This window comes from Nycticebus coucang, chromosome 6 (assembly GCF_027406575.1).
Source record: "Nycticebus coucang isolate mNycCou1 chromosome 6, mNycCou1.pri, whole genome shotgun sequence".
Classification (NCBI taxonomy): domain Eukaryota; kingdom Metazoa; phylum Chordata; class Mammalia; order Primates; family Lorisidae; genus Nycticebus; species Nycticebus coucang.
In genome coordinates, this window is record NC_069785.1 from 71461619 (window position 1) to 71474968 (window position 13350).

Below are 13350 nucleotides of genomic sequence, written 5' to 3' on the forward strand. Positions count from 1 at the left end.
GCCGCTTCCTCTGCTCTGCCACCAGGTTCTGCTCCCACCATGTCCCTGACATGTTGCGGGGGAGTGGATCAGGTGTTTGCACCTGTTCCTGCTACTAGGTGGTGGGATCCTTGAGGCTGGGGAACATATGCTTTCATCTTTCTATTCTCAATAGCCAGGATACTGGACAAGGATCTTTTTGGACAGGGAAACTTTTTGAGGCTCAGGACGCTGACAAGTCTTGGCCAAAACCCAAGTCTGCCTGACAACAGGTATTTAAGACCCTGGCTGAGGAGTGTGCTGGGTGGGGCCCTTTGGAAAAGCCAGGTTTGCCCTGGGCTTCTCTGCTAACCCACATCTCTGCTCTCAGCCTCGGTTTGCCCAGCTATGAGATGGGAGCAAGCATTAAAGCCTTAGTTTTCTCATTTGTAAACTGGAGGTAATAAATCCTGCCTCATGGTCTTGCCATGAAGACACTAATTACTCATGGGCCAGGAGCTGTTCTTAGCTCCTAACACGCCTGGTCTCATTGCAGCCCTAAGAAACAGGCTGCCCTATCTGACAGATGAGGAAACTTAGGCACCGTACCCAAAGTTGCACAGCTAGAAAGTTACAGAACCAGAATAAAGTGGGATGATGAGGGCCAAGAGGCCAGCAGTGTACCTGACACATAGTGAGCCTTGGTCAGTGGATGGCCTGGGTCATCTGCCCCAGTAAGTGCCCTGACTCATGAGCTGCAGGCACTGGTTAGGGTCAGGGAGAGGGGCTAGGGGGAGCTGTAGGAGACTCGAGAACCTTCTGGATCATTCAAACAGACAAGCTAGACAGACAAGGTCCATGTTCTCAGGAGCCGTGCGAGCCAGTCAGGAGACAAACCATAAACAAGGAAACAAATGGTCATTGAGATTATTTCAGCTGGTGATAAGTGCTAGGAACATACCCGACACAAGGCTGTGCTAGAGACTTGGGAGGGATATATTAGACACTGTCAGGAAAGACCTCTCTGAAAACTTGGATGGGAAGGAGCCAGTCACACAAAGACCCTACAGGAAGAGTGTCCTAGAAAAGAGAATAGCCTGTGCTAAGGCCCAAGGCGGGAAGAAGGGGCTTTGTGCATGCGTGAGTGGGGGGCAGGGTTGGGGGCATGGCCGCCGGGTGACCCAGAGCCCTGGAGGCCACAGTAAGTTGTTTTTGTATTTTCTTCCAGGGGCCCAGTGAAGCCATGGGAGGGTTTCAAGCTCAAGGTTACCTCTTACCTGAGTTAGGCAAATAAACACATGTAACAATATACCAGAGACCCTGGTCACATCTGCACCATGGTCTGTTCACTGTGCTGAGGTGAAGTCGACTTAGGGCTTTTAGCTCTCAGGACACACCTAGGAGTCTGAGAGCCACACGGGCAGATGGTGGCTTCCTGACAGGAACCATGGCAGGGAATCTGGCCCACCCGGGGCAAATGTAGGGAGTTGGGAAGAAGCCTGTGGGGATGGAAGGAACTGCAGGGCTTTGCAGGAACACAGGAGCAAGCCAGACCTAGGAGAACTCACAAGAGGGACCCATGTCCATGACTAATCCTGACTTTAGGCCCCACTTTCTTTGAGAGCAGTGGGTGAGGCCAACTCTAAGTTAGCTGTGATTTGTGCGCCTGAGCTTTAGAAATACATGTAAATCTGAACTTTCTGACAAGATCATTCCAAGAGTGGGGTTTTGGCTCAGCAAAGAAATCCCTGACAGTTTCTGCTGATAAAAAGATGGTTTATAGGTAACCAACTGGGCAGTGGATTGGATCAGAACCAAGAAGGCAAAGTGGAAATATCAGAACCATTAGCTTTTGTAGATGGATCAGAAGTGAAAAGGGACCAAAAAGTGAAAACGAACAATAAACCTGATAAAGGATTAATAGGGTGTTAATATCTCTACTATACAAAGAGCCCTTATAAATTATTAAGAAAAAGATAAAGATGCTATTTGGAAAAAATCGAGTATTTCATATAATTGGGAAATTCACAAGCAAGTAAATACAAGGAGAGATGGAGCAGGATGAGATAAGTCAAGGAAGCAAACCATGCTCTCCTGGTGAGGAGGCAGGGACCTGCGGCCCTGTGAACCTGTGCCTTCCCTCTCCCCGCTAATGGCTAGGGGCTGTAGGAGAGATCATGAAAGCCTCCATCAATGTGATCTCAGTGACCTTGGAGCAACCTGCACGCATGGCATGGTAGTTTGGATCACATGCACTTAGTCCGGGTTTGCTGAGGGAGGGTATGAGCTGAAGATGAGCTCGTATGGAGAAAGATACGAGGACAGGACACAGCTGTCGGGAGAAACCACACACCAGGGGACGGGTCTAAGGACAAGCTGCAGTCTGCAGGGCTGGAGGAAACTCCCCTCTCCTGCCCTTAGCAGTCACTGTGAAAGGGGTGCATTTGGAATGTCAAGGTTAGAAGGAGTTCAGAATTTGTCAGGATGCATCCACCCTCTTATAGATAAGAAATAAAGGGAATGAAAGTGACCTGGTGGGTCACACAGGACTGTGGGTGGCCCACTGGGAAAGGGACTCCAACTCCTAAGAGCTGCCAAATAAAAAAGTGGTTGACTTTTTCTGGGGCCCCAGAAACAGAAGTGGAGCTTACGGCGAAAGGAGGCAGATTTTCATCTCAAATTTTTCTAACAGAATCGAGTGAGCCACGGCTGACCGTGAGAAGCCAAAGCGCGGAGCGGGCCTCAGGAAGGGTCAGGCCTCTGAATCCACCCCCCCTCCCCCGCGCGGTCGGTAGCTCCCGGTGCGGCTGAGCGCAGTGCAGCCACCGCCCTCTGCTGGTGGAGTGGTGGTAGCACAGCCTCCCGGCCCAGCCGCGGTGCAGACCTCTGTTTCCGGATAGGAAGCAACTCCTTGTCTGGGACTTGGGGAGTAAAGCCGGGGAAGGTGTGCCAGGAAGGCAGGCGAAGTTATCCGAACGCCCCATTACGGTCTGTAACATGGAAGGGAACCAGTGAATGTCCCCAGATAATTGAAGTGTGCCCTGTGACTTCTCAGGTGAGTTTACTACCCCTCCCTATGAGCAAGGTCTCCAGAACAGGCCGGGACTGGACACTGACCTGGGTGTCTGGATGTGGCCCTGGCATAGCCATCATCTACTTACTCATTGGGCAGCCTCAGGAAGTGCCCTCCCTGACCCAGCCTCATGCTGGTGGTGGGATGAAGGGCACAGCTCCTCTGTGGGGCCCAGGGTAAAGAACATCAAACTCAGCATGCCTGTTGCCCTGTCAGGCAAGGCCTAAGGCTCAGAGTTTGCACTGATCCCAAACACATTATTCCCTCTTTCTCATCTCCCTCTCTCCCCCCTTCCACCAGTGCTTTGGTGTTCTTTCCCCTCAGACCTGCGTTCAGGATAGTTCCCAAAGCACATTCAGAATGAGGCGACAATGACTAAATAACGTCTCCCACTAGCTCTCCTCACTGCTCTTTATATATTAAGAGCAGCAGGGTGGGAGAGAGAGCAAGATGGCGGCCAAGTAACAGCTTCCTTGCATCTGGGCACCGTGAGTCTGGGGAGATAAGACTCCAGGCATCTCTGGCTACTGGGATCTGCCTATAATCATCCCTTTGAGGATACAGGGAGTCAGTGAGAGACTTCTGGACCCCAAGAGGACACAAAAACAGTGGAAAACTGGCAAGTGGTCGTGTGTGTTCAATCGGCCTAATCCCACCGACAGCTTCCACAGGCACGGGAACTTACAGAGCAAGAGGAAGTGAAAGGAAAATTAGGGCAAGGAAACAGATAAAAGAAATCACTCATGAGGAAGAATCAGCAGAAAACTCCAGGCAACATGAAGAACCAGTCCAGAACAACCCCTCCAAGGGACCATGAGGTAGCTACTGCAGAGGATTCCACCTATAAAGACATGTTAGGAATGACAGAAAGGGAAGTTAGAATACACATTATAAAAACAATGAAGGAAATGATGGAAACAATGCAGGAAACTGCTAATAAAGTGCAAAATCACCAAAAGGAAATCCAAAAACAGAATCAAATAAGAGATGAATGATATGAAGAATATAGAAAGGATATAGCAGAGCTGAAGGAACTGAAACAGTCATTTAGGGAACTTAAAGATGCAATGGAAAGTATCAGCAACAGGTTAGACCATACAGAAGAAAGAATTTCAGAAGTAGAAGACAAAGTTCTTGAGATAACTCAGATAGTAAAAGAGGCAGAAAATAAGAGAGTGAAAGCAGAACGTTCACTGTCAGAATTATGGGACTTTATGAAGTGTTCCGACATACGAGTTATAGGAATCCCAGAAGGGGAAGAAGAATGCCCCACAGGAATGGAAGCCATACTAGAGAATATTATAAAAGAAAATTTCCCAAATATCACCAAAGATTCTGACACACTGCTCTCAGAGGGATACTGGACCCCCAGGTCGCCTCAACTCTTACCGAGCTTCTCCAAGACACATTGTGATGAACCTGTCCAAAGTCAAGACAAAAGAAAAGATTCTGCAAGCTGCCAGGAGTAAGCGCCAGTTGACCTACAGGGGCAAATCCATCAGAGTGACCGCAGACTTCTCTAATGAAACTTTCCAAGCAAGAAGACAATGGTCATCTACCTTTAATCTACTTAAACAGAACAATTTCCAGCCCAGAATTTTCTACCCTGCTAAGCTAAGCTTTAAAATTGACCGAGAAATCAAATCATTTACAGATATACAAACATTGAGGAAATTCACCACAACATGACCAACTCTACCAAAATACTTCAACCTGTTCTACACACCGACCACCACAATGGACCAGCAGCAAAGTAAGAACTCAGAAATTAAAGGACAGAACCTAACCTCCACACTGATGCAAAAGATAAAACTAAGGAATGGACTCTCACAAAATAAGACGAATAGAATACTACCACACTTATCAATTATCTCAATAAATGTTAATGGCTTGAATTCCCCCACTGAAGAGACATAGATTGGCTGACTGGATTAAAAAACACAAGCCATCCATTTGCTGTCTGTAAGAAACACACCTGGCTTCAAAAGAAAAATTAAAACTCTGAGTCAAGGGTTGGAAGACAATTTTTCAGGCAAATGGAATTCAGAAGAAAAGAGGAGTTGCAATCTTATTTTCAGATACATGTGGATTTAAAGCAACTAAAGTCAAAAAAGACAAAGATGGTCACTTTATATTGGTCAAGGGAAAAATACAACAAGAAGACATTTCAATTCTAAATATTTATGCACCCAATTTAAATGCTCCCAGATTCTTGAAACAGACCTTACTCAGTCTGAGCAATATGATATCCGATAATACCATAATAACAGGGGACCTTCACACTCCTCTTACAGAGCTGGACAGATCCTCTAAATAGAAATTAAACAAAGATATAAGAGATTTAAATGAGACCCTAGAACAACTGTGCTTGATAGATGCATGTAGAACACTCCATCCCAAAGATAAAGAATATACATTCTTCTCATCACCCCATGGAACATTCTCCAAAATTGATCATATCCTGGGACACAAAGCAATTATCAGCAGAATAAAAAGAATTGAAATTTTACCATAAGGCACTAAAGGTAGAACTCAACTCTAACAAAAACATTCGACCCCACACAAAGGCATGGAAATTAAACAATCTTCTGTTGAATAACAGATGGGTGCAGGAAGAAATAAAACAGGAAATTATTAACTTCTTTGAGCATAACAACAATGAAGATGCAAGCTACCAAAACCTGTGGGATACTGCAAAAGCAGTTTTGAGAGGAAAATTTATCGCTTTAGATGCCTACATTCAAAAAAAAAGAAAGAGAGCACATCAACAAACTCACAAGCCATCTTATGGACTTGAAAAAAGAAGAACAATCTAAGCCTAAACTCAGTAGAAGAAAAGAAATACCCAAAATCAAATCAGAGATCAATGAAATTGAAAACAAAAGAATCATTCAGAAAATTAATGAAACAAGGAGTTAGTTTTTTGAAAAAATAAATAAAATAGATAAACCATTGGCCAGACTAATGAGAAATAAAAAAGTAAAATCTCTAGTAACCTCAATGAGAAATGATAAAGGGGAAATAACAACTGATCCCACAGAGATACAAGAGGTCATCTCTGAATACTACCAGAAACTCTATGCCCAGAAATTTGACAACGTGAAGGAAATGGATCAATATTTAGAATCATACCCTCTCCCTAGACTTAGCCAGGAAGAAATAGAGCTCCTGAACAGACCAATTTCAAGCACTAAGATTAAAGAAACAATAAAAAATCTTCCAACCAAAAAATGCCCTGGTCCAGATGGCTTCACACCAGAATTCTGTCAAACCCTCAAGGAAGAGCTTATTCCTGTACTGCAGAAATTATTCCAAAAAATCGAGAGAGAAGGAATCTTCCCCAACACATTCTATGAAGCAAACATCACCCTGATACCAAAATCAGGAAACGACCCAACCAAAAAGAATTTCAGATCAATCTCACTCATGAATATAGATGCAAAAATTCTCAACAAAATTCTAGCCAATAGATTACAGCTTATCATCAAAAAAGTCATAAGTCATGATCAAGTAGGTTTCATCCCAGGGATGCAAGGCTGGTTTAACATATGCAAGTCCATAAACGTTATCCACCATATTAACAGAGGCAAAAATAAAGATCATATGATCCTCTCAATAGATGCAGAAAAAGCATTTGATAAAATCCAGCATCCTTTTCTAATTAGAACACTGAAGAGTATAGGCATAAGTGGCACATTTCTAAAACTGATTGAAGCTATCTATGACAAACCCACAGCCAATATTTTACTGAATGGAGTAAAACTCAAAGCTTTTCCTCTTAGAACTGGAACCAGACAAGGTTGTCCTCTGTCACCTTTACTATTTAACGTAGTGCTGGAAGTTCTAGCCAATACAATTAGGCAAGACAAGGAAATAAAGGGAATCCAAATGGGAGCAGAGGAAGTCAAACTCTCCCTCTTTGCTGACGACATGATCTTATACTTAGAGAACCCCAAAGACTCAACCACAAGACTCCTAGAAGTCATCAAACAATACAGTAATGTTTCAGGATATAAAATCAATGTCCACAAGTGAGTAGCCTTTGTGTACACCAATAACAGTCAAGATGAGAAGCTAATTAAGGACACAACTCCCTTCACCATAGTTTCAAAGAAAATGAAATACCTAGGAATATACCTAACGAAGGAGGTGATGGACCTCTATAAAGAAAACTATGAAATCCTCAGAAAGGAAATAGCAGAGGATATTAACAAATGGAAGAACATACCATGCTCATGGACGGGAAGAATCAACATTGTTAAAATGTCTATACTTCCCAAAGCAATCTACCTATTCAGTGCCATTCCTATCAAAATACCAACATCGTACTTTCAAGATTTGGAAAAAATGTTTCTGTGTTTTGTATGGAACCAGAAAAAACCCCGTATAGCTAAGGCAGTTCTTAGTAATAAAAATAAAGCTGGGGGCATCAGCATACCAGATTTTAGTCTGTACTACAAAGCCATAGTGGTGAAGACAGCATGGTACTGGCACAAAAATGGAGACATAGACACTTGGAATCGAATTGAAAACCAAGAAATGAAACTAACATCTTACAACCACCTAATCTTCGATAAACCAAACAAGAACATACCTTGGGGGAAAGACTCCCTATTCAATAAATGGTGTTGGGAGAACTGGATGTCTACATGTAAAAGACTGAAACTGGACCCACACCTTTCCCCACTCACAAAAATTGATTCAAGATGGATAAAGGACTTAAATTTAAGGCATGAAACAATAAAAATCCTCAAAGAAAGCATAGGAAAAACACTGGAAGATATTGGCCTGGGGAAAAACTTCATGAAGAAGACTGCCATGGCAATCGCAAAAACAACAAAAATAAACAAATGGGACTTCATTAAACTGAAAAACTTCTGTACAGCTAAGGAGACAACAACCAAAGCAAAGAGACAACCTACACAATGGGAAAGGATATTTGCATATTTTCAATCAGACAAAAGCTTTATAACTAGGATCTATAGAGAACTCAAATTAATCCACATGAAAAAAGCCAACAATCCCATATATCAATGGGCAAGAGACATGAATAGAACCTTCTCTAAAGAAGATAGACGAATGGCTAACAAACATATGAAAAAATGTTCATCATCTCTATATATTAGAGAAATGCAAATCAAAACAACCCTGAGATACCATCTAACCCAGTGAGAATGGCCCACATCACAAAATCTCAAAACTGCAGATGCTGGCGTGGATGTGGAGAGAAGGGAACACTTTTACACTGCTGGTGGGACTGCAAACTAGTACAACCTTTCTGGAAGGAAGTATGGAGAAACCTCAAAGCACTCAAGCTAGACCTCCCATTTGATCCTGCAATCCCATTACTGGGCATCTACCCAGAAGGAAAAAAATCCTTTTATCATAAGGACGCTTGGACTGTTTATTGCAGCTCAATTTACAATCGCCAAAATGTGGAAACAGCCTAAATGCCCACCAACCCAGGAATGGATTAACAAGCTGTGGTATATGTATACCATGGAATACTATTCAGCTATTAAAAAAAAATGGAGTCTTTACATCCTTCGTATTAACCTGGATGGAAGTGGAAGACATTATTCTTAGTAAAGCATCACAAGAATGGAGAAGCATGAATCCTATGTACTCAATTTTGAAATGAGGACAATTAATGACAATTAAGGTTATGGGGGGGAGGAAAAGCAGAAATAACAATATTTTAAGTATATTAAAGTATGAAGGATAAAAATGGTACATTATGGGCAGTGCCTGTGGCTCAGTGAATAGGGCGCCAGCCCTATATACTGAGGGTGGTGGGTTCAAACCTGACCCTGGCCAAACTGCAACAACAACAACACAAATAGCCGGCATTGTGGCGGACGCCTGTAGTCCTAGCTACTCAGGAGGCTGAGGCAAAAGAATCATCTAAGCCCAAGAGCTGGAGGTTGCGGTGAGCTGTGACTCCACGGCACTCTACCAAGGGTGATAAAGTGAGACTCCATTTCTAAAAAAAAATTAAAAAAGAAGTACATTATTTAATTTTACTTTCCCATGTAATTTTGGGTTATTTTCTTTGTATTTACTAATGCATTTTAAAAATTAGTCCATAGCCTGTGCAAACTTTTTCTCTTACATTGGCTCTTTGTTTTGTTTCCAATTTTAGTACAATTTGATTAAGTCTCTGCTCTATGTATTACATAGATTTTTTTTCTTCTGGCTCTCTTTAGTTTTTCAAATTTCAATATTGTATCTTCTACTCTATGTGAGTTTTGTTTTTCCTTTTTCTATAAAGAGAAATATCTCAAAATCAAAAAAAAAAGAAAAAGAGAGAGCAGCAGGGTGGGATACTCTGATGAATCCCTAATGGTAGAATTTCAAATGTCAGTTACCTGGAGAGTCCAGAGATCCTTTTATAAGGCAGTAAGACCTGAGAGTCAAGAAAGAAGAAAAAAATCTTCCCTCTCCTTTTGTGCTGGTCAGACCACAGGCTGGAAAGTGCAGTGTTGTTCTCAGCTCCATGAGCCACACTTTAATTGGGAAATAGAGCAGAAGGTAATCTGAAGAAGGCAGCCATCATGCGAACATGCTTCTAGTGCAGCATGAAATGGGATGTTTGCAGCCCACCTCCCCTTCATGTAGCCTGGAATTTCCCTTCTAGCAGCTGTCTCCTGCTCTGTAGTCTGTTCACAGTGACTTTAAGAGTGGGAAACAAGCTCCTGTCAATTCCCCTTCCTTGGTCAGGTCATCCCAGATCCACTTGGGCTTTTGGATATGTCCCTTCCTCTAGTTCATCTTCCCAGGGAAAGTGAAGCGTCTGCTGGCAGAAACAGAATCTTCTAGACACGGTAGGAACATCTTATGTCTGGAAAGAACTTGAGGAGGTGGGAGGTAGGTTCTAGTTTTAGCTTTGCCACTCTATGGCTGTATGACCTTGAGCAAGTTCATTAACTTTTCTGAACCTCAGTTCTCTCATCTCTAAAATTATGGAAATACTACCTCTCTCAGGGGCATGATATAACTCAATAAAGTATTTGTAAACCATAAAACCCAGTCATTAGCAGAGTAATATACCCATCTCTGTTCTTGTAAGACACCTTGGCTACGAATTCTGCGTCTCTCTCCCATGTGATGTTGGGTAAGTCATCTGTAAGATGGAGATGATAAGTCAATACATATTTCAAGTGCTTAGAAAACACTGACACACAGTAGGTGCTCTGTAAATGTTAGCTATTATGTCTCCTGGGAGAGAGAATTTATTCACTGAACAGATTTTTAATTAGCACTTACTATGTGCCAGGCACTGTTGGAAACACTGGGAAGCCAGTAGCCAACAAAACATAAAAATCTCAGCCTTTCATAAGAACTACATTCTCATGAAAGAGACAGAAAATAAACTAAGTAGATCAGAGGGTATAACAGAAGGTAAAAATGCTGGGAAGAGAAATATATTAGAAAGGGGACCATGGGAGAGTAAAAGGTAATTAGAGAATCTGATTGGCTCAGCTTGAATTAGATGTTCATCCTGGCCCAATCAGCTGTGTGTGTGTGGGGGGGAGATAAGGAAAGCCAATTGGCTGAGCTTGAATTAGATGCTAATTCTGATACAATCAGCTTAATGTGTGTGTTGGGGGTGGCCAAGGCTTGTGGTGCTAATATGGTTGCTTTGCATTGGTGTGTGAATGACATGGTTAAGGAGTCAACCTTTAGCTACACAAACCTCTGAGGGACCATGAATTCACTCAAGACTTCCACCTCTCTTTCCTTCTCCTCCTCATCCACCTTGGCCTTTGACTTTCTGGGGCCAGTCAAGGTCAAGGTCATCTTCCTCAGCTGTGAGCACTAAAGCACTAGAGCAGTGGTTCTCAACCTGTGGGTCGTGACCCCTTTTTAACAATGAAAATACATTGCAGCATTAGGAAGGTTCAGAACCACTGCCCTAGAAGGATCTGCTTTGATAGCTAGGATGACCACGATGGGCAGCCCACTGAGTGCCAGACACCTCCACGTAGTCCATGAGACTCCCACCCTGGAACCCAGGCTGCTGCAGCTCTGATTCCTTAATGCCCACTGCCGCCACAGTGCTGTGATGGGCTCACTGGGACCACCTGGGGAGTGTGTTTAAAATGCTTGTTTCACAGGGACTCTGATTCAGGAGGTCTGGAGATGGCCCAAGGTCTATGTTTTTGACAGCATCTCCAGGATTGTGATCCCTGCCAGGCCTGGAGCCCTGGGATACACCCTCCCATTCTTCTGGGCCATCTGTCAATGTCCCTCGACCTGCTTCTCTGCCCTTATGCACAGCTCCACTCACTTCTGGTTGAACCTCCCACAACACTGTAATTACAGGGTGTACTGCTGGTCACCCCTACAGAGCCTGAGCAGAGACCATAAATCAAAAAAGGCCGGAACCCCAGAGGTCACCCTACACAAAGTCCATTGTACAGATGTCACAAGTGAGACCCAGAGAGGGATGGAGTTGGCTCAAGGCCGCCCAGCAGGGTGTGGAGCTGTGACTGCCCTCTGTCATGCCATGGCTGAGGATCAGGACCCCACTCTGCCACAGATAAAGCAATTCCTTGGGCAGTGAGGAGGCTGCTGTTGGACAGGCCAAGCAGGGAAAGATGCTTGGAGAAGCAAAGGTTATTTGGGAGACAACCTTCAAAGCCTCCATGGACAGAAAGGAAATAGTTGTTCTTGCCATAGGCCTTGATGGCTTTGTGTTGGGAAATTGCTCACACTGGGCTAATCCCCATCCCTCTTACTAATGAAACAGTCCTGCGGGCTTGGAGAGGCTCCCCTTCCACTGCCCAGCCCCTCTCCTGATACATCTCCCCCCTGCTCTCTCACTCCACCCATGGCTAGGTAGCCAGGTCCCCTCTACTGTCCTGTTAAGAATAGATCCTGGTCCCCTAGCTTAATTGGCCACAGGGTCCCTGAGGCTGTGAAAAGAAAAGTGGGTGGGCTGAGGCTTTTCTCTCCTTCCTGAGCAGAGATCAGACCTTGGCCCAGGAGGCTGGCTCTGCTCTCCTGTAATGGACAAGCTCCCCCTCTCCCCTGTAAGTGGTGCTGTCCTTTCCTGGTGAAGGTCTAATGCGCAGTTGACTTCCCCCAGAAGAGCTGGACAACACTGCGTGCCACTGGCTGCTGGCTCATCCTGCAATCCTGGGTGGGTTAGATCCTTCCCATCAAGTCTTGGAAGAGGGTAGAGTCAGGTGCTGCTGTGGGAGAAGGGGTCAGACAGAATGGCCTAGAGCTTCATGACACAAAGTGGGGACTCTGGAGGATGAGGAATCCCCCAGTCTGTGTTGGGTGTGCCCTATCTGTCCTCCCTCACACTGAGGCCCCAGAAGGAGGGCTTACCAGCCACTGGGCAGTGATGGAGAAAAGACAGCAGCTGAGAGTGCCCTGGGGTCAGCAGATGGGGCAGCCAGGGCCAGGCTTGGAGTGACTATGCATACTGAGTCCCCAGGAACCCCCAGTACTGTGCATGCACCCCCAGCCTTCATTGCTCATCCCCCAGTGCTCAGATGGGTGAGTATTAGAGTAGAAAATGTGACCCAAGGCAGATGAGTGGCCCAGCTGGGAAGTGATGGATGGTGCCCTGTGATCCACCCCCAATGTCCATAGAACAGCATTTGTGGAACCAGCAGCATGTGGTTGGGGGATCATTTGATCCTGAACATAGACTGCCATTGTGTTTAAGGGCAAGAGGCACAAAAAGCATGTTCATATTTCTGAGGTTTCATCTCTATCCCACACTCTGCTGGAAACCCTCGTGGTTACCTCATTAATGATGAAAGTGCTGATAATATCTTGGGGAAGGCAGCAAACACCCATGAAATAAAGCAGGCAATACAAGACAGTGCTCAGCTGAGATGCGGGCAATGTCACGATTAGGCCCAGAGCATCACAGAAGGGTGTGCAGCGCGTGAATGGTACCCATTGAGTTGTACAGTGCACAATCCATACAACTGTGCAAGGTACCCTGATCATGTCCACAAGTTATGGCATCATTAATTCAACATATATTTACTGATGGGCTGCCATGTGTCAGGCATGATTGCCGACACTGGGGTTAAGGCAGAGAACAAGTGCTTACATTCTAATCAGAAAGTCGGACCTAAAAAGGCTTTAGTCTTGGCTTTGCCACTGTGTTACTTCATCTCACTAAGCTTCAGCTTCCTCATCAGCAGAATAAACACAATGATATATACTTCACAAAGTGATTTTGGTGAATAATTGAAATAACGCTTGGTTTCAGGTCTGACACATGGAAGACCCTCAGTAAATGACAGCCAGTGTCATCACAGAGAGTGTGGGGAGGAAGGCTTATGAAAATA

General features: G+C 44.4%; 1 protein-coding gene across 5 annotated transcripts in view; it reads left to right on the forward strand.

The window, feature by feature from the left end:
• Window positions 1-13350, forward strand: part of CORO2B (coronin 2B) — a 216133-nt gene that overhangs the window by 153396 nt on the left and 49387 nt on the right. The window lies entirely within an intron of this gene.